General features: G+C 47.0%; 1 protein-coding gene across 1 annotated transcript in view; it reads right to left on the bottom strand.

Annotated features, from left to right (window-relative positions):
- Positions 1-22,641, bottom strand: part of LOC100480825 (A-kinase anchor protein 2) — a 241,415-nt gene that overhangs the window by 191,125 nt on the left and 27,649 nt on the right. The window contains 2 exon segments of the mRNA XM_034664240.1: positions 9,547-9,568; positions 10,425-10,539. The gene's annotated coding sequence lies outside the window, so the exon portion shown is untranslated.

The raw sequence follows: 22,641 nt of genomic DNA, 5'->3' as shown, positions 1-22,641 counted from the left end.
CTATGGAGAAGTAGCTCGACATCTTGGCTGGCTGAATTCTAAAGTTCATTTTCAAAGAACAGAGACCACTAGAAAGCAGGAAGGATGCATCAGGCAGAAGGTGTACAGATGAATTTCATTTTCTTTTTGTTCAAGTTCTTCAGGCAATTTAGGCAAAGCCAGAGATACAGCACATCTGGATCATCACCAAGTCCCTTATATTCCTCGGGTGTCAAGACAATTGCCAGAACTTGCTACTTATTAAATGACCATGTCCCACAGGTACCTATTTAGGGTTCTCAAGGGCCAGGAGACCCCAAAAGTGTGTCACATGCTTCTGACTTTGGTTCCAGCTGTGCAATGTTCTCACCAATGAAATGATGAAAAAGAATGGAAGCTTGCTTTTCAGATCTGAGATGATACTAAATGGAGAAGAAAAGCGAGGCTGTGAGGTGCTACAGTCAATAGCTATAAAAACCCCAACAAGAGAGAGGAGAGTTTTCTATTTTCAAAACTGTGAAACCCTTAATTCCGATGGAAATCTGATGCAGAAATACAATAGACGGAGGAGCTGCCGTGTCTGAAATGGGAGAGAACACCTGAGCCCTGACTACCAAATCCCCTTACACCATTCCCCTCCCCACCTTTCACAGATGCTCCTCGGTGACCCCATGGGGCCCTGACACTTACAAGGAACAATCTATCAAGAAGCAATTCAACAGTCACTTCAAGTCTACAAAGGGCAGAAAGGCGCATAGCTCATTCTTACTTCTGCCTTTTGGGATTAAGAAGTAAAGAATTTTGGGGCACCTGGGTGGCACAGCGGTTAAGCGTCTGCCTTCAGCTCAGGGCGTGATCCCCGCGTTATGGGATCGAGCCCCACATCAGGCTCTTCCTCTATGAGCCTGCTTCTTCCTCCCACTCCCCCTGCTTGTGTTCCCTCTCTCACTGGCTGTCTCTATCTCTGTCGAATAAATAAATTAAAAAATCTTAAAAAAAAAATTAAAAAAAAAAAAAGAAGTAAAGAATTTGGTAGGTTCTCCAAACAGGTGAAGCAGTATGTGCCCGAGTAGGGAAAACAGACTACATGTTTCAGTGGAAATGATTCTGGAACAACGACTACACTGGACCTAGGGAATGAGGCTGAGCAGTGGCATATGTCAAATGACTCTGAGGCTTTACTTTAGAACCCGAAGCTGAAAGGCCATGGAACCAGCAGAGTGAGTCACATGGTCTGCGGATTCTCGCTCTGCTCTAGGGGAGATCAGCCCATCCCAGAGTGTGCAGAGCAGCTCTGAGCACTGCACTTCAGGGAGACAAGAGACAACGTGGAGAGTGTTCAGTTGAGAGGGACAAGGATGGCAGAGGGTGTCTCAAAGGAATGGTATTATTTCGGGACAGCCGAAGACTGGAGCTGTGGGTGTTAAGGGGATGCAGAGTAGGGATCTGGGAAAGACCAAAAATGACAGTCATTTTCAAATAGTTAAAGGGAAATCAACTGAAGGTTTGTTCCAAGCAGCTCCAGAGGGCAGAATAAGGACTCATGGGTGGAAGATGGAGGCAGACATCAGAGGAAGGAATTCCCAATGGTCAGTACCAACTAGACAGTGTGGGCCTCCTGGAGGGACATGAAACTCCAATCACAGAGGTGTGTGACTGTGGCCTGGGGACCTGTTTGCAGGGCTGCTAAAGCCTGGCTTCATGTTTGATCAGATTAGATGCCTCCTAATTCTAAAAGCAAGGATGCTTAATAAATTCCCATTTATATAGAATTCTAACCCACCCAAACTCCAAACAACCAGAATATTTGTCATAATACTGAATAATAACAAGTGACATTTATTGAAATGGCCCTAAGGGGCTCCTGGGTGGCTGAGTTGGTTGAGCATCTGACTCTCGATTTCAGCTCGGGTCATGATCTCAGGGTCCCGGAATCGAGCTCAGCACGGAGTCTGCTTGTCCGTCTCCCTCTGCTCCTCCTCCTGCACACTCTCTCTCTTTCAAATAAATAAATAAAATCTTTAAAAAAGTAAAAAATAACATGGCCCTGAGATTGTGCAAATTTCCAAAAGGATGTTCATAAAGCAAGATGGATTATGTCTTGGAGAAAGGATTCTAGTGGTGAGTGCCATGATTTGGTATGCTACCCATGCTCTGTGTAGTCACTGTTGGCGTAACTGATAATGAATCTGGACACCCCATTCCAAAAACAGTCTAGACAAAGGAGTTAACCACATCAAGTGAGATTCCTTCCACAACTCTGCATGTATGTATCTCCACAGTTAGATACATCTGTGCAAATTAGTTCTTCAGTAATAAACAAAAGTACACATAAACTCATTTTTGAAGATTCTGATCACATAATACTTTTTTGAAAATGCATTTGCCATTGGATCATTATGTTTTTGCAGCACCTTCAACGATGAAGGGTGCTAGGTTGCAATAGTGCCTGTATTCCCGCCCACCCAGCGCTACGATCACATTAACACTTTATTTGCTCTTGCACGTTACACTCATTGACTATCAGTGCTGCTCAAACCCTTTTTATACCCCTTAAAAATGAGTTGTCACACTGTCCCTATCCTCTCCCAGAGCTGATCCGTTAGTTGGATCATATCACATGTCCTGTAAGGTCCAGGCACGTGTCGTGGAGGGGGGCTGGGAAGCTGTTCACCCACACTTATTGGGAACTACCAGCACCCAAGTTGCTAATGACAAGCAGAAGGTGTGTGATTCTTGGAGCACATGAGAGCCTGCGGCTTAAGCCACTGCCGGTGATTCCTCGGCGACACAGCCACAGGCTCCAAGAACTGCTTTCTCGGTCCGGGGACACACGAACCTGGCCAGGGTTTGACCAGACACCACTTAAGGTCCCACCCAACTCTAGAACTTCGTGAGTCAGTAAGTAAAAGGAACACGCTGAGATGTTTACAGAGACACCCGGTAGATATTCAGTCAGTGCACATGCTGACCACGTCAACACTTACTTGCCATTTTACGGCACATGCATGGTAAAAGGAGAGACTATTTGCTTCACAAAATATTCAGTTTGGCCTATATACGTGATTTCTTCTGGCTTAACATCCCATGATTATTTTGTTTTATGAGAAGTATCATTATGTGATTTATTTTAGACTTAAACTTACCTAAACTATGTAAAACATGACTGGATATGCTTATTTGAATTCACCTACATTGTCACTAACTGTGCAACCTCGGCAATTCGTTTTTTTATTGGACCCCCTGGCCCTCAGTGCATTTCTGTGTCGAGTAAAAAGATTGGCTTAGAGATTGATTTTTCGCGTCCATCCAGTTCTGATTTCTGAGGCACATTCATATTGAACAGAGCAAAGCACAGCTCTCTATAGACTTTTTATTCATAAATGTATTGTTTTATAAAACCCACCATCGTGAAAAACATTAGCAAGAAACATATGTTCTTTAAATTGCTAGTTACCCCTCCTCAAATATACCACAGTAGCTCAGAAATAATTCCAGAAATGGGAAGACCTGGAAATATGTATATTTATAACATACAAACAGCTCGATTCCCAAAGGATTTGGCAACATACTCATACACTTTGAAAATAATTTCACCCCCAGCTTCCATCATAGCTCATTTGATCTTGTATATTTCCAATATAGAAAATAAAAACTCCTAGAGGCAGAGTACAGATTAACTTTGAGAATAAGGACAGATATAAAGACCATAAACACGAGAGACAGACCCCACTAAAGTTAGGGGGGAATGTTCTGTGATTTTCTCAATATTCCCTCCTATTTAGTCCTTAATTACTCATCAGACCCTAGTGCCTGCACTCAGTGGCCACCGCAAATTCTGTGTCTGAGGCTGGGCTGAGGACAGGGTCCCCTGTGGAAGGCTCTCCGGGCATCCCTTATTATTAAAGCTCAGAGAAATGCAGGCCCTATGGACAGTCCTGGCATCAAAACCAAACTGCTCCCCAGGACTTACCAGCTTCTCTGCTAGTCCCGTCCTGCCCAGGTGATGGTTCTGCTGTTCGTGAACAGAGGATTGGCAGGTCGGGGAGCTGGGAGGAAATGTAAGTTACTGCATCTGGTAGCAGAGAACAGGGAATACAATTAGGCACAGTGTCGGGAGGCCCAATGGGTTCACTGCCGAAACAGCAGCTTGTCTGCCCTACATAATGGACCGCGGAGGCGGCCACTGAACGAGAGGATCGGGGTAAACAAAGACAAGCATTTGCCCAGTGACTGGTATTCAGCAGAGTAGCTGAGGTAGGAGGGATCCTGGCCAGATAGCTCATGCCCCAGGACTGCTCTATGTATGAAAAGATTCATCAGAAAGCTCTAGATTCTAAGAGTACAATGAGTTCAGGAGGGAAAGGGGGATGGGCTAATGAGAGCCATTATCAACTTGGTGGGATTGACCAAACATGGGACATCAAATATGCCTTCAACGGTACTGAAAAATAGACTTGGGGCTCATTCCTTGAACTGGAAATGTAGCTTTGGGTGCCTGATTCATTCAGAAGAGCTATTTTATAGACATAAAAAAAAAAAGCTCCCAAAACTCCAGAATTTATTCCACAATTTTAAGACTTCAGGTTGGTGGTTTAGCCAGAGAACCCTGAGATTCCAAATAACAACAGCCAGCGAATTCACCATTAGCCCAGTTGCAGGAAATGTGGCCGAGCAAAGCTGGGAGACCAGCCCCACATGGAGAAATAGCCTGACAAGCCCATTCAGGGAGGTGAGACCCTCCCGGCATGAACCTCAGCAGGCATGTCAAAGTGTCAGAAGAGAGGAGGAAACCACTGGGGTGAGACAAGGAGAAGAATCTGTGTATCCCCCCAGAGAGAAGTGGGAAGGCGAAGGCAGGAACATTCTAGAAAGCTATGTGATGTGAGTCCTTCCTCATGTCACAACCATGTCTCAGAATCCTGGAAAGCCAATCACTCCTCGATGATACATCATCGAACTGCTTCCTGCACATCTCCACGGAATCTCTCCCAATCACCTCAGACTCAACATGTCCCAGAGGGAACTCTCATCTGTGCTCATCCCCTGCCTCTCCTATACTCCCTATCTCAGCTCACTGGTGCCACAATTCACCCACGACCCCAGGTGGTGCCCCAAACGCCCCCTCTCGATGCCGGGTCAGCCCCTAGCCTCCACCTCCTTCACAACTCTTACACCTGTCCCATCCTCTGTGTCCCCATTGAAAGCGCCTTAGTTCTGTCAGGTTCTTTTTTCTTTTTAAAATTTCATGCTGGAGAGGACCCAGACACTAGATTAGGATGAGGACGAGGATTAGCTCAGTTCTGCACTGACTACACCATTTGCTGACTCGCGTGTGAATGTCAACAATCCAGAATGTGCTGATATTGGACCATTATGTTTTTAGGAACACACTCTGTGAGGCGGGGAGAGAGGGGTGGAGTTTCACTAAGGGAATGGATTTTTCCATATCAACCACTGGGAGAGAAGGAACAGGAAATGAGGAGTAGGCAGGCAGGCCTTTGGCCATGGTGAGGTTCAAAAGTGACCATCTCTCTCTGGGGCCCTATGTGTGTTGGAGGGTGGGCCCTGCATTGGGCAGACATGGCTGAGGGTCCTCTGCTGCAAGGAAGGAAACTGGGCCTTTTAGATGATGGTGGGTGAATTGGGAGACAGCCATGAGGCAGCCTGTGGGACCCCCTGAAGATGGGCTTGGCTTGGGTCAAGGGTTCCGTGTGCAGCTGCAGGTCTAACATTGCACATTATTCTCTCTTATTCCTGAACTTAGGTTACTCTCATCGTGGGGAGCTGTGAGCAGAGTCTGGGCCCCGAAGTCATACAACGCAGAAGCAGAGGAGAGCAGAGGCTTGAGATGAGCTTCTCCTGAGGGTATAGGGGCAGCGTGCTGACAGTGGCCCAGGGGAAGATTTGAGCAGCAGTATGGCGTTAGAGAGACCGTGCGGGGGCAAGAGATGACCAGAGCAGATTTGCAGAGCTTCTGAGCTTTCCCTGAGGATTTCTAGACATCTGTCAAATGAGATCTCAGTAAATCTGACTTTCTGCATTCAAATGAGATGAAGGTTCAAGCCAGGAAGACCAGGTGAGGACTCAAGACTGGTCCCATGTGTGTCTCTACATTCTATGCTAAATACAGAGTTTCTGGGGCATCTCTGCTACTGAAACTTTTACCACCAGAAACAAAAGGCACTTGCTGGCCTGGGCATCTGCATCAGAAAGAGCACAGGATTCCATGCTTCTGCCTCAGCCTCCCCCAGAAGGTAGCTCCCTGCCCAGTGTGGGTGAGGGTGACGTCCCCTCTCCCCTGTGTTCCCTGGCTACAAGCTTGAGGACTACAGCTCTTAGAAGGCTGGGGCCACACACTCGGGCTGAAATGAGGGCGTGTAGAGGAGTGGGGCTCCCGAAGGAGAACTGGGCAGCCAGCCCCCTCAGGATAGCATGAAGCAGTCAACACAAAGCTATGCAGCTGGGAGGGGGCCGACAGACCAACGCCAGCAATAATCAACAGGGCCTCCAAAGCTTCCGTGGAAAGAATTTCTTCACGTGGCCTCAGTCAGTAAACTGCCCTCTTCCTGCCAAAGACAGGGTGGTCTACGGCCAGAGAAGGTAGAGAAGGTCATTGCCAGGGTAGACATGTAAGATGCATGCTCCTTGTTACCCAGCACTGCAGAAATATTTACTGTGGCTATGATGGACACGCACAGCCAGAGCTAGAGAAACAAAGCGGATGAACTCTCTCGGGAACATAGGACTTAGGGGCACCTGAAAACACACTGAGCTTTCCCAGCAAGGGCTATGAAGGGGCTGATATGGGGACGGCTTCCGGCCACTGCAGACTGGGCCAGGATGGAAACCAAGTTCGGTATACGACGACAGCAAGGGCGGAGACAGGCCCAGGACAACAGTTTCCTTTGCCAGTTCTGGCCAACGGTTTCACCCCAGCTCCTCGGTGCATAAAGAGTAGTTAGCACAAGATCCATACTACATGGAAATTATAGTTACACAAGACATTCTGCCAGTTTAAGGCAGTGAAAACCACCCACCCAACGGATGAAGACACTGCCATAGAACAAATGTGTATATGGGGTGGGGAGGAAGTGAGGGGGGTCAGAATGTGCATGGCTAGGGAGTTTACTCAAGATTGGAATACGGGGTTCTTGATGGCCAGGACTACCATGCAATCCAAAGCCACTGGTGACCTAGCAGTGCTGTACGTTTATGGCCTCTGACATGCATAGGGTGACACGCACAGGGACCTGAAGTGGGGTCACCAGCAGCCATCTGCTTGGCACCTCATTAAACTAGGGATGTTTTTGCTGACTATCTACAGCGTCTTGTACAGTTACATAGTCCTAGTTGCCCTGGATTCTGTAATCAGCATTCCAGAAGTGGGGTATTCTTCTCAAGGCATGATTATTCTGTAGTACCTTGGGATTAGTTCTTAGTAACAACAGGCAGTTGATTCTGAGAGGGTCTTGGCAACTTTGATATTGAGGGGCCTTTGAAACCAAAGAATGAGAAACTAATCAGACATTGCAGAGTCCCTAACCGGATGGCGTACTCTCGGACCACAGTGTGAGCTAAACATCGACAGCATTCTTGGAAGGATGTGTTCCCTCCTTCAAATTTCTTTCTTTGCCAGTAGATGTGGTGCAATGGAAAGGTCCGCCCAGACTTAGGTATAACCAGAGATGGCAGGAATCATAATCCAGGGTGACAGGTAAGACCACAGAAACCCTCCCGTGGCCATTTCTTGGGATCCCTAAGATGTTTGCCTCCTTGAGCCGGAGGTCACCTCTGTCGAAAAGTGACTGAGGACAGAGTCATCAGGGCAATTTTCTCTGTAGGCTCTTTTTAGTCACAATCAGATTTCTTCCCCCCTCCACAAACTGCTGGGTGAAGGAATGCCAATCACAGGAAGTGATGTAGGAGGAAATGAAAGAAGTTCAGGTTGAAAATGAAAGACGGAGTGGCAAGGGTTTATAATGTGGCTTCTATGTCACTTGTTAACGAGTCATAGGTTATGTGAGTCCCCATGCCCCACAGAGACATGACATTCAGGCTCCTTCCCTTCCCCAATTATAGAGAAAAGTCTAGGAAAGATTCTGGTTTGAGAAAGAAGAGGAAAAAAAAAGAAGAAAAAGCACAAAAGGTCGATGTGTACCCTTCCAGGATGTAGGTGTCTATGGGTCAATGTCCCACAGCCCCATTCCAGCCTGACACTTACTGCATGATTGCTGATGGCGACCATTGCCTCGGGTCTTTCCTAGCTCTAGGGAAGCCCACTGTGCTTCCCATGCTGCCACCCATGATTCCCCCAAAGACACAAGGCCACCTCCTGAGTCCATGCTCTATCCCCAAAGCACAGAACAAGGGCCCTGATTTGGCCACACCCTAGAGAAGGCTCCAGAATGTCACAGGTCCTCCCCCTGGAGCCCCTGCTGGTTTGGCCCTGATTTGTCCCTGCCCACATGTGCTGGGAACATGAGGTTTACTTTACTACCTTCCCAGGGGCCAAAAATCCAGATCCCCTGCCTTTTATTTGCTGGAAACCATCTTTCCCCCACCAAATAAAATAACACAATACTTTTTTTGGCTAAAGTCAAAATCATCCTTAGTGCAAATATCTTTGCTAATCCAGAAAAATACATTGCCTATCTCTGCACTGTTAAATCTTTGCCCTTATATTTGCAAATGACATTGGGAAAACACTCATGCCAACCTTCATTCTGGCTCGTGATCATCTTCATAGTTTGGAGGTTGACCTTTTAAGAACTGGGAGAGCAGATGGCATCTGATCCTTCTGACAAGTCCTAACCTTCTAAAGCAGGTGTCATTGAGGGCCGCAGTGAAAGTGGGAATGGAGTGGTTTTCATGAGTTTGTAGCTTAAATGAGGGGAGCAAGGTGAAGGACCAGAAGCACACAACCTCAAGTTTATCCCCACGGCCACAGGGAAGGAGAGTGGAGGGCAGGGCCAAGGAAGGGAGGGGAGAAGAGAGCAAGGCCGGCTCCTGCCAGGATGGGGTCAGGAAGCCAGGGCCCTGCTCCCACCCACTCTGCCACACAGGGAGGGGGGTTCTACCCAGCCTTGTTACCCTGGAAGGCTGGAGAAATGGCAGTTTCCTGATTCCAAGTAAAAACACAGGCCTTAGAGAGGTTTCTGGAACACCAGACGATGGCCTTCTGATGTGTGTCATGACCTGGAGTCCTAGCCACAAATGGGCTCATTCTCACCAGGGACCTGGTCCCGATGTTAGCACTCTTTGCGGAGCACCTTTCAAGAAAGGTCCAAACAGGGAACCTTGAGGACCAAATGGGAAGGGAAGGAGCCAGGCCAACTGTATAAGGCTAAAAACGGTGAGTCGAGAAATCATCCTTGAAGAAGAGAGGCAGGCAAGCCTGGGGACATGTACCACCTCAGTGCCCTGCACGGAGTGCCGCTCCTTCTTTCTGATGACCTCACACACCAACACATTGCATCTCCTGGTGAGCCTGTAATCGTGAAACCCACTAAGCTGACCAGGATAAGATTCTTCTAGAGAATGGGGGCAGACAGCACGTCCACTTACCTCCATCCGCATTGGAGAAGCTCTGTGAAAACAAAACCAGGGCAAAGCGTCACTACACATGTGGGGAGACAAGCCCTCATCCACTTAACCCGTCTCTCTCCCCCAGGTCCAGAATTTGACTGTGATGGGTAAACCCCATGCTCTCGTTTCTTCTGGGAAATTTGTTTGGGATCCTGAAATTTAAGGGAAAGTGCTATCATTCCCACCTCATACTGAATTTCTCCCAGTAGGGATTTATGTCGATTATCCAGCAAATACCCTTGGCCATGTTGGAGAAGTGACATCAGAAAATCCCATCTTAAAATTAACTTGGTTGGATTGTTTCTTCGGTCTGGGTACCTGGGTGATAAAATGGAAGGAAGGTGCTGAGATGCGCAGAGCCTACGGACTTTACGGGTTCTCTCTGCGCTGCACAGCACCATCTGTTTCCATAATGTTTACACTCCGTGTATTTGAAATTCAGATCCATTTGATATGGTTTTGCCTCTGGCCTTTTTGTAAAGGAAAGACTTAAATTAAAGCCACCAGGAGCAGGTCTAATCTGCTTCGTAAGAATTGGCTTTAGAATTGTGAAGTCCAAGGGGATATGACTTTTTAGGAACCAGGCATATAAAGGGCTTGGACAATACGTACATGGGGTGGATTTACAGGCTCTCTCCTCTGTGCTTCCCCACAGATGAGGGGGTCCCACAACTGACTACAGGCCACTCTCAGGGTCAGAGACAGCACGGGTCCTCGCACACCCACACTGCATTTCACAAAGCGTGGGGCTAAAACTTCTCATCGGTACCAACTGGCCTCGTCTCCACTGGTGCCAATTCGCGAGCACTTACTTCCCCGTGGATATAATTTGGAGACATCACATTTGTTTTCTTTACCTTCTGAAAGTCCTTAAAGGATTTTTCTGTCTCCTTTAGTTTCTCTAGGATGATTTGCTCTTTGGCAGATATCTGTGACTCTTCACTTTCTAGCGCTTGTATTTCCTGCTCCAGCCTGAAAAACACACAAACAGAGAACAGGGTCCTTTATTGTCCTGCCATCCCTGGGCCGGAGAGCAGCTCCTTCCTGTGGGGTGACTTCCTGGCAGTCTCCGTCTCACGTTCTAATGTGGAGGTGCCAGTCCAGGGTTTCAGCTCACAGAGCACCCTGCGTGTTCAGCTAGGCCACTCTGCAGACAGTGAGCAAAGGAAAACAACCCAGAGCAACCGCCCCTAGTTCCTGCCACCGCTTTGCAATATGCTTTGGTGTCTCCCCCTGAACTCTGTTAACGTGCCCACTCTTAATCTGGGGGGTAGATATTTTTGCACAGCATAGGGTATAATGGCCAAAGCAAAATAGCTTCCTAGTCTCCCAGTTATCTCAGAATAACTGTTCTTCTATCAGTTCTTCTAAAGGGTGAAGAGCTAATCTCACTCAAAGGAAATATGTTGCCACAGGCTGGTGGTCAATACCCTTGCGAGCCTGCTGTCATTGCCCTCAGTGGCCCATCTTCTTCCACCCACAAGAAGGGAAAAGTTGGGGGGGCGGGTACTGATACAACTTGAACTTTCTTTTGGAACTGTCTCAATTGTCAAGGCCATCCTAGGTATTTTCTGAAAGGGAAATATGGGCACTGCCAGGAGACTCTGGGAATATTCCAGAACAGTTACAATCTGGGAGAGCTCTCAGTAGCTTGTTCTCTCAATGAAATGATAGTATTAACTGTGAACTTTTATTGAGCACCAAATCTGTGCCAAGAACCGAGCTAAGAATTCACACAGTGGATTTTATTTAACTTTCCCAATGACCTTTTGAGTATGGAATCCCCATTTTATGGATGAGACCAGTAAGGCTTGGCAAGGTTAAGGGGCTAGCTGATTGCTGCAGAGCCTTGAAGCAAGGACTCAAGCCAGAAGTCAAACTCTAGATCCTGCTCCTGACCATGGTGCTGAACTCTTACCACATGGGTTCTATAGTACCTCGCGTAGTTGCTGCCTTGCCAAACATGAGTAAGTTGGCATACTAGGGTGGCACTGTCATGCAGCAATGTCCTTAGGGTTATGAAGGGGTGGATGTTCCCCGCCCTAAGGAATTATTCGGCCTGAATGTATTTGTTTGCTCATTCAATTTTGCTTTTGGTTTCTTTCCCCTCTGTCATGCTGGAAGCTTTGCTGCAGAGTCTGGGCCCATTTATATCTGTCCCACCACCCTCTTCCATCTTCTAATCTGCTGGTGGCAACTGGCTAACCAAGACTGTTCAACGAAAACCTAAGATAAAGAGTCCGGAATGAGATCCTCAGACGAGTAAGGGACACCAAGCTACAGGCATGGGTTTATTTAGGAATGCACTGTTCCCCTCAGAGGTTTCCTTCCTGCGCATCTGAAAAATGACCTCTGGATGGACAAGACTTTGCAGCAATTACTTTGGGTTATGAAGACAAACTCTATGTATAATCATAGTCCCTCCAAATGAACATGGATATATTTATCACTTCACTTCCAGTAAAAGTGGAAATCCTTATAATGACTTAGATGGCCCTACAGTAGCTAGCCTCCCAGTACCTACATGACCTCCACTCTGGACAACAAGAGCTACTCCTTATTCACCCATTTGTGCCCCATGTTTTCCCCTCCTCCGAGAAACCCATCTCAAAACCCTAACCATTCTTGAAGTCTCAGCCACCCCACGAGGCTTTCACAGATGCAACAACAGGAAATAACACTGGCCTCACTTATTAGCACATTACTTTGGTTTATCAGAGGTCTACTCTACGTTAGTGGTTCTCAGCCTAGGTGATCTGTCCCCCAGGGCATATTTGGCAGGTGATCTGTCCCCCAGAGGATATTCGGCAATGTCTGCAGACATTCTGGCTGTCTGTAACTCAAGGAGAGTGGGGAAGGTGCTTCTGGCATCCAGTGTGTAGGGGTCAGAGATGCCACGGAACCTCCCACAATTCCCGGGACAGCCCCCACCACAAAGAATTGTCTGACTCCAAATATCAATAGTGCTGAAGTTTGGCAACCCTAAACCCCATATGATAGCACATAGAAGTCATTCATTTCCCCTACTAGATTATAAATCCATCATGGGGCTGGAGGGCACAAGGGCTCAACATATGAATATTGAAAGAATCAAAGAAACTAAACCAAGTTGAGAAAAGACATGGCTCAGCCAAATGAGGTCTTTAGGATTTCTGAGGCCAGGGTGAATTGTTCAGCAAGCCTGGATGAGAAGCTGTGTGAGGGCTGAGATGCAAACAGAATCTACAGGAGAGGGGGCCGAGTGACATAGATATATAAACAAATAGATACAAAACTCCTTTGCTGTTTATGTGCAGCAAAATCTTCTACCGACCTCTGCACAAATTATTTTGGGAGGATCCGAGGAAAGGGAAATGAATGTGCAACAGGAACAACACACATGCGGCAGACAAATGATCCAGAAACAACTGGTTCAACAGGGAGAGGAGCATTGGAGGAGGCTTCCTGGGAAGACTGTATGATAGGACTTGCCAGGTGGGCTCTGAGCAGACTGAATCTCAGAGGACAGAGTTCCTCAGCAGATATGTAGGACGTGGGCAGAGTCTATTAGTCTCATACATATTTCCTCCTTCCCCTCTTCACCTCCGTGGGAAGTGGATATGTCCCTGACCCACTGATATTGGTCTTGGTCACATGATTTGCTTTGGTCTCATGGAGGGTGGGTTGTCCTTCCCTGCCCCTGGACTATGGGCTCCGCCACGTCTCTTGCTCTACCCAATGGGATGTTAGCAGACACAGCACAGCAGAGACTTAGAAGGTGCTTGTGCACTTAGGTCTGTCCTTGCGTGCCTTGGCAGCACCAAGAGAAGAGCTTCTCTGTTCAACGGCTGTCCCTCCAGCCTTGGCCCCGGGAAAAACACATGGGGAGTAGACTGGAGCCCAACCCAGAGTCGGACGCCATGCTCAGTTGGTCCTATACCTGAAATTAGACTTGCTTAGCGGAGCCCAGCCTGGATCAGCAAATACCAGTGTAGTCACTGAAGCGTGAGCAACAATAAGTGGCACTCTAAACCACCGAGTTTGATAGTAGTACTATACTACTATTGTGGTGACAGCTGCTACAGCTCAAATATTCATGTACTATATGGGTCTATATTATATGTGTATGTATTATATGATATATACATGTGACTATATATCCTAATAAAACATATCCCAATAATATATATAAGTTTGTAATATGTGTGTGTGCATATCCCAGTAATCCCCCATGAGGACTAAGATTGAGAAATAGGAAAACCTCAGTGGTAGTTGCCTTTGGGTTATGGGATATTGGGTCATTTTAATTTTGTTCTTCATAATTTTCAATATTTTTCAATTTTTAAAAAAATCATATATTCCTTGTCTAATCAGAATAGAACCCATAGATGGCTTTTTAAAGAACCCTCCTTTTTAAAAAGTTTTTAAATTATTATTTATTTAATAATTTTTTATTATGTTATGTTAGTCACCATACAGTATATCCCTAGTTTTTGGTGTAAAGTTCCATGATTCATTACTTGCGTATAACACCCAGTGCTCCTTGCAATACATGCCCTCCTTAATACCCATCACCAGCCTATCCCAGTCCCCCACCCCTTTCCCCTCTGAAGCCCTCAGTTTGTTTCCCAGAGTCCATAGTCTCTCATGGTTCATTCCCCCTTCTGTTTACCCCCCTTTCCTTCTTCCCTTCCTTCTCCTACCGATCTTCCTGCTATTCCTTATGTTCCATAAATGAGGGACTGGAGGAGATTATGCTAAGTGAAATAAAGAACCCTCCTTTGACCTCGTGCTGAGAAGGCAGCATTTCACAGACCAGGGCACGGGAACGGAGCCAGCTTCTCCCATGTCCCCGAAGGGTTAAACGGGCACACTCCAGCATGGACTGCCATTCAACTCAACCAACACCTACAGATGTTGTGTGGCCGGACTCAGAGCTAGGCACTACAGGGGATTCTAAAATAAACAAAATCGCGTTAAGAATGGCTGATTGAAAAAAAGGGGGGGGAGGCTGACTCTAAGTAGCTCACGTCTCCCCGTGAAGCAGCCCCAAGTGGTTAAGAATTCTGTGTGGACAGATGCCCACTGGCTGGCCGACTGTCTCCACAGCCTGCCCCCGGCCCTATGGGTTTCAGGGCTCTCGGCTATATAGTTCAAGCACTAAAGATTTGGGTCATGATACTGCGTAACTGAGAAGGGGGAGAGAGAGGGGGAGGCAGAAAGAGAGAGAGAAAGCAACGAAACTAAACTTTTGCAGTAACAACAAATGAGATTCCCTCCAAGGGGATGAATGTGGGAAATCAAAAGTTTGTTTAAGTCTGGGCAGGTCAGATCCGAGGAGCAGATTTCTCTACAAATGCCCATGTGGGCTGGGGCCAGGTCCTGAGGGCACTGAACGGCCCAGGCCGCTATCGTTCTGTGGAAAACCTCAGTCTCGGAGCCGGGGAGCGTCCCAAGAAACGGAGTGTCATGGGGTTAATAAAAGTCATCTCAGCCAGGCCATAGAGGCCACTGTTTTATAGTTTCATGACTGAAATCTAATACAGTCTTCCCTGGAGGAGCCAAGTAGATACAGCTGAGCTAAAAATAAAGCATGGGCAGGAAGTGTAATTTATATGTGAGGTTAATCGAGGCACTTTAGGCTGAGACAGGGGCACATGGCAGCCTTGGACCGGCTTGCTCAGTTTCTTCGAAGCACAAAGCAAACTGTAATGGGCGGTAAGCAGAGGTGACACACTGCAGCTGTGCAGGCTTAATTTACCAGAGATAAAGTTGCAATCATGGCCAGATGGTCTTATAAAATCTACCAAACCCCAACGGACCATCCTCGCAGGAAAATAAGAAAGATCTATGGCTCTGTGAGGTGCATCAATCACTCTCATTTCAAAATCCTTTTATGCATTCATCCATCCACCCTTCTGTAAGCACCTTCGTTCTATCAGGCACCGCACTGAGCACCAGGGACAGACAGCTAAGTCAGCCTCAGTGTCTGCTCCCGAGAGCTCTTGGTCAAGTGACCAAAATAGCCAGGGAAACACATAATTACAAGACAACTCAAAAAGCATCTGGACTGTCAGCTCCAGGTTTGTAGGAGTTTAAGGTTCCATTGAGGTCACAGCTGAAAGCAATTTCCAACTACTGTAAGGTGGTGAAAAAAACCTAACTGAGGAGGTGATATGTGAGCTGGGCCTTGAAGGATGCATTCAGCAGGTGGAAAAGGGAAGAAAACGTGCCAGGCCGAGGACAGAGCACAGGCCATGGCCCAGAATATCATATGTCCCTGCTCTCAGGGGCATGTGGCCTTGTATGGCCTTTTCAGGCACAGCAAGCTCTACCCTCCAGTTGACACGGTTCAGCACGATGGCCCCAGAGAGGGCCTCAGCATTTCTGTCCCTCCTCCCCATGGCTCTTCCCCATGGCTCAGTCTGTGCTTGCATTTTGCTGTGCCTTGTCTGGCCCAGAAATAAACACCTGCCCTGAAGGGCTCTGCTGAAGACCTACCTTCCCTCCTCTGCAGTGGGAGAAAAACAAGGCTCCAACGAGGAGGAAGCTGTCTGAAAGGGGCCCTGGGCCACTGATTCTCTGGATACTGTTTCCCATGACGGTCTGCTACACCTTTAACCTTCTTACTTACAGGAGCCAATAAATGTTTCCTTTGTGTGGGCGTCTCTGAGTCGAATCCAAAAGAACACAGACTAATACAAACTGGTTTTCCACTCGTCTTACTGCGTCGAGAGGACTTTGCCTGTAAACTCAGGTGTGCTTTGTTTTTCTTTCTCCATCAGTGGTGATAATCATAATACTCATAATGCTGATATTGCTTTTGTTATGTATATATTGCTTGTGTGCAACAACAATAGTAATGAGGAGGATTTCTGAGTGCTTACCGCGTGCCAGACACTGTTGCTAAGTCCTTTATAAACATTACAATACTGAAGCTTCACAACAGCCCATGAAGTAGGAATTCTTTAACTCCATTTCCACAGATGAAGGAAATGAGGGACAGAAAGGTCACTAACTTGCCCAGGGTCACAAAGATAATGCGGGACCAGGATTCGGACCCTGGTGTCTGGCTGGAGAACTGCTATTCTTTGCCACTCCTTTGGACTACCTCCCTATGACCACTTCCTCTTTTTGCCCTCGTTTCCCGAAGAATGCATAATGCAACATAATGTATTTTTCATGCCCACAGAAGGTCAAGAAAGGAGTGCGAGCTATTTAATTGAATTGCTTTTCAGAAACATGAAGCCCCTGAGCGGTACTCCACTCAACAGTCATCCTACCTCTGTTTGAAATTCTCCCCACACAGGGAGCTCACCACCTCTAAAGGCAGTCCATTTCCTCTTCCGGCAGTGCTGACCTTCAGATCAGACTGCTCCGATTTAGGCGACGTTCATGTCCCTGTAGCGTTCACTATCTGAGCGCTATCGTTTGGAAGTGCAGAGGTCAAGCTCAGCAAACACCATGACGTGTAGGGGCTCCATTCTGGGAAATGGGAAAACCCAGGCAACTGGGTCTTGCTACCCAGTGGGGGAGGGGGCACTGATGATATGAATTGGGGCCCAAGAGTGGGGAGGGGGGTCGTGGGAGGAGTAGACAAGTAAGGTAGGAAGAGGAAGGGGGGCTTCCGGGCGTCCCCATGGAGGAACTCAGCACTGAGTCAGCTGAGGGAAGACGAACGGTAAAGAAATGTTCACAAGTCTGTGTCTGAAGGAGCTCTGAGCCAATGGAGTGAACCTTTACAATTTTCCTCTCCACTGAGAAACCTGAGCTTGGGTTACACACACAAACCGGGAAAGGCCGAACAGGGCTGCTCTCAGTAAATTCTCCCAGAATAACAGGAGAGGCTGGCAGATGGCCGAGCGGCTGGATTAAGACCTGTTCTCTTCTCTTGCACTGCAGGTTCATAGCTGAACAGTCAAGTGGAGTGCCTGTCTGGCCAACCTGCCAAAGCAAGAACCTCAGGAAGAATGTTTTGTGGGCAGAGAAGAGCTGCCCACATCTTTGTGAACCCAGCACAAGGAAACATGTAATCAAGACTGTTAGTTGTTCATTGATTTCCATCCTTTCTTGCACAGCAATGGGATCCCGAAGGTTTGGCTAGGCATACAGCCACGCAAAATAATGACCACATTTCTCAGCCTCTTTTGTAGCCATGTACAGCATATTCTGGCCAAAGGGATGTGAGTGAAAGCCCTGTAGGGCAGATTCTAGAACCTTCTTTAGCCCTTTCTTCTTCACCTCTTCCTTCATCATTTGGCCTGAGATGCACATGCGTGCAAATGGAGCTCTAAATACTATCTCAAACTCTGAGGACAAGGGTGGGAGAGGGATAAACTGAAAAAAACCTGGGTCCCTGAGGAATTCACAGAGATAGCCACCAGACAGCTCTTGACTGCCTACCTGTGGATTTTTACTGGAGGGAGAAATAAACATCTTGTTTAAGCCACTGTTACTGTGGGTTTCTTTACCTGCATCCATATTTAATTCTAATAAATACAAGACATTTAGCGCATATGGCTGAATTTGAATGAATGCTCTTAGAATATGCTGAGGGTGTGGGGCCGGAGCTAAGCACAGCCCAGAGCCTCATTAATGACTCAGCGGCAACAGAAGGAAAGAATGAGCAATTGCAAAGTTTGATTGCCAATTAACTCTTGTAAATGGGGCTTGGCTGAAGCTGTGCTTGACCAACCCCCTACCTCAAACCCCTGCCCCATGCAAAGTCTCAGCAGGGAGGTTCCTGCGTTTTGCTCAGTGATAACCACCTGTGTCTTAGCATCTCTTTGGTGTGCTGTGACTGTGATGTTTGTGTCAGTGTGACTCTCAGAGACTTTGCCAGCTGAATTAACACGAGAAAGAGGCAAGTCAGTGCCGTCTGTCTGAGCACACTTGAAACACCTTTCCAGCTGAGCTGCTCACCCGGACACATAAGACTTAACAATATGGCGCTCATCAAGGACAATGAAGTTGCCATTACATGATGGAAACAGAATCATATGTGTTCAGAAGTGAGTGTGGTGAGAGGCTTAGGGGGTCAGCCACTGTGAATTGTGCCTGCCCCGGATTGCCGATACTTTCCTTTTGGAAACAACATCCAGCTCCTCCATAATTCCTCTGCAGTTCCTGTGGGTTTGGTGAAACCACTCACTGATGAGAGGGCCCCACATCCCTAGCCACGGAATAGAAATATAACTAACCTGGGTTGCCTGAACTCTTGCCCAGTCTACATCTTGAGAGGAGTGACCCAGGAATGGAGAAACATCAAGGGTGAATCACTCCGACAGCAGGATTCTGAAGTGTGCCCTGTTACTTCCTGGGTCCTCAGTTCTGCCTGAGACCTGATCCTCTGACCCCTCCTCCATTCTTAGAATACTTAGTCTGTCTCTCTTTCCCCCCACTACCTTCTCTTTCCCAATCTCTCTCTCTCTCTCTCTCTCTCAATAGCTTAATCTCTGTTTCTATATTCTAGATAAAGCATTGGGAAGAATAGTGTTTGTTTTCACACAGACAGATGCTACAAAATTCCTTTTCCATATTTCAGGAAGACAGTACATTTGTTTCTATGACACTCCCCAAAATATTTTCATTTGTGACTCAATTTGCAAGGAAACAGCTTCCTTTGACTTAGATGAGCATACCTGGAATCTCCCCAGTTCATTCGGCATTTTACTATGAAAAAAAAGGTTAATGGCTCTTAAATAAACAGAGGATTTCCACTTCTCCTTAGAACAGAACAGGACCTTCCCTGACTGCAAGGTGTCAGTGGAAACTCAAGCCCATTTCATTTTTTTTTTCCCATGTCATCGCTGAGACAGAAATACGGCAGAGAAGATAATGGGCCCATCAAGAATTCTTCAAGTACAGCTCATATCCTTTCTCTTGTTGAAAAGCTCCTGGTGGATCTCCATCACCTCCTTCCCGGACCCAGACTTCTTAGGCTGGAAGTTCACACCCTCCGTGCTCTGCTCTAACCCCTTCCCAGCCTTACGGCCTCCCCTGTGTTCCAGCCAGAACAGATAGTACGCTGCCCTGTGAAAAAGCCAGGAAGGACTCCTTACTCTCAACCCCATCTAACACCCTTGGTCCAAACCCAAACCAAATCCTGTCTTTTTAGTCATGTTTTCCTTAAGTCACTTCAACCTGATGTGTTCACTCGTCCCCATAGCATTTCTAGCCCTGTGAGGTATTTGGTATACACCGTCTGACAGGAGTGTGAATGATGTGCTTACCCTACCCAACCCTACCTTCACCACCCCTTGCCTCAGGATAGGCTTCCTGAGAGATAGGACTCTATGTGATTGTGTTCCGTGTACATCTATGTCGAATGAATGAAAAGCAAGGCAAAGCAAGAACACACTTCTAAAGGATTCCATAGTGAAACTAATTTGGAGTTGGTGCTATTCAATACAGTTTTTTAAAACTTGGCTTGGGTTTGCTACTTACCCCCTCCAAATACACTAATTTGTATATACATTGAGAAAAAATTAATATTGGGTTGACTTGTATCTTGATCTAAGTATACAGCTGGGACATATTAAGACTTTTCATTACTGATGCTGGTGCAACCAAATTTAATCCCAAATGAATATAAATGCAAATTTCTCTCTCCATAAGTTTTCCTCAGCCCGAAGAGACCAGCCTATCTCTCCTTCTCTTGTGTGTTTATTCCGTCTGGAATCACATTGGCTCACACCATCAGATTCTGTGCAAGTTGATTTCTGCTACAGGAAATCATTCCCAAGCTTGTGCTGAGCATTGATTTCTTGGGTGTGATCCTTGTTTGAGGCTATTTCATCAGAAATAAAGAGTTTTGATTACATGACAGCGAGATGAATCTCCTCTGAAAGCAACACATTTCTCAGCGGCTTAAACCCTTTCTTACCCAAAAAGTGTCTCTTTGTGAAAGAAGAGAAAAACATCCCAGCCAGGCTCTCCCTCCTGACTCTGACTCAGAAACGCTCCTGCTCGAGGCCCGTGCCTCCGCATGTGCACCTGACCTTGCAGATTCCTCTGGGATGGCCCTCCATCAATTATCCCCTCCCCTTATAGCTGCAGCCTCTCCCCAGATGCCTCCTTCCCTTTAGTCCATAAACAAGAATAAATTCTCTCACATTAAAAATAGGCGAACTCCTTATGACCCTGCATCCTGTTTGAGTTACTGCCGAATCTCTCTCCCAGATTCCCCCAACAGCACTCACCTCTGGCTCCTTCAACATCCTCGTGTCCCAATCACCCTCCAACTTGCTCCCCTCTGCCTTCTGCCCCCGCGACCGTGTTGTATCTGGTCTTGTTCAAGTCCGTGACGTCCTAACTGCTGAGTCTCATGGATACTCTTCAGGGTGAATCTACTGATTTTTCCATTTTTTAAAATACTGTGGACCATTCCTCTTCCCCTTCAGAGACCATGACACCAGATTCTTGTTATGGGTTCCTCTTCTCTCCTTTATTAAATGTTCATTTGGCTCCCCGTCCTCGCTAGACATTTTATCCTTGGCTAATCACGTCAAGTCTCATGTTTTAATCCCCACGACATGCTGACATTTACCTAACCTATACCTTCAGTCTGTCTGCTAGCCTCCAGCCTTGGTATACAATCGCACTTCCCATGTCTCCCCGTGGACAGTCCACAGGTACCTCAAACCCCATACAGGCAGGACCAAACTCATCTTTCTCCACAAGGCTGTTCCTCCCTCTGGCATTCTTTTCCTCGGTTCCTGGTACCACCACCAATCCATTCTACTTAAGACAGACACCTGGATGTTATCTTGACCTCTCACCTGCCCCTCTCTGGTAATCACCACACACGTATAGTAGCACTAAATCCTGCCCAACTGCCCCACAAATCTCTTTCATATCTCTCCCTCCTCAGCCCGCTGAGAGCTCTTCCTTCTTTTTCCTAAATGCCTACAGCAACTGTCCCATCAATCTCTTTGCCTCTACCCCGCCTTATCACCTTCAAATCCAGCATGTGTGTAGACACACCACAATTGCATTCCCCTGCTAGAAGCCCCTCACAGGCTCTCTGCTCTAAGTTCCTTAGTCTACATATTCCCAGCCCCCCATTTATGTCCAGGAACATGGCTTTCTTAAAGATCCCTGCACACGGGGTGCTCTTTCTTGCTTCAGCACCTTTGCTTCTACCACCACTTCTGCCTGACCTGCCCTTGTCTCCCCTTCCCCTTCCCCTGGGTAATTCCTGCTCATTAAGAATCTGCTCGGGTATCCTCTCTCTCTGGAAGTCTTCCCTGATAGCTTTCCTGTGAAGGTGCCCTTCCTCTTTGCTGCCTTAACCTGTGGACATATTTCCATCACCAATTTTCTCCCATTGTATTTGAATCACTTGTTTATGGATTTGAGGCTCCTTTCCCAACTCCCTTTTGTAAACCTCTTAAAGATAATAACCATCTCTTCTTAAGCTTTCTTTGAATATGGCTTCTAGCATCTAGCGAGTTTACATCTTGCAAGGAACGTGGCTCAGGGAAAGTTCTCCAGAAACGCTGGTGGAGGAAATACACGTTTCAGTGCATGTATAAATTGTTTCTCAACCGGCAGCAGCCTCAAGGCAGACCCATTGGCTCAATGCCTTCGGTCAAAAATGATTCTTGAAAGAAAAAATTCAAATTAATGGCAACTCTAGACTTAGTAAAAAGAACTGATTGAGAAGCAACTTGTCTTACTTGTTTTCTCTGAGATAAGAAAATGCAGGAGGTAACTGCTGTGTTTTCTAGACTTTTTACTCCCTTCCCCAAATATCTCAAATATATCATTTCACCTGGCCCCAGGTGTGTCTGTGCCCGTGTGCATGTGTGTGTACATACATGTGCATGTGTGGTGCATGCATGTGTGTGTGGTGTATGTGAGCGTGCGTGTGGTGCATGCATATGTGTGTGTGGAGCATGCATGTGTGTGTGTGGTGCGTGTGTGTGTGGTGCATGTGTGTGTGGTGCGTGTGTGTGTGTGGTGCGTGTGTGTGTGTGGAGAATGTGTGTGTGGAGCGTGTGTGTGTGTGGTGCGTGTGTGTGTGTGGAGCGTGTGTGTGTGTGGTGGTGTGTGTGTGTGTGGTGTGTGTGTGTGTGGTGTGTGTGTGTAGTG

Source organism: Ailuropoda melanoleuca, chromosome 7 (genome assembly GCF_002007445.2).
Source record: "Ailuropoda melanoleuca isolate Jingjing chromosome 7, ASM200744v2, whole genome shotgun sequence".
NCBI classification, from domain to species: Eukaryota; Metazoa; Chordata; class Mammalia; order Carnivora; family Ursidae; genus Ailuropoda; species Ailuropoda melanoleuca.
This window is presented reverse-complemented; position numbering and strand designations above follow the sequence as displayed.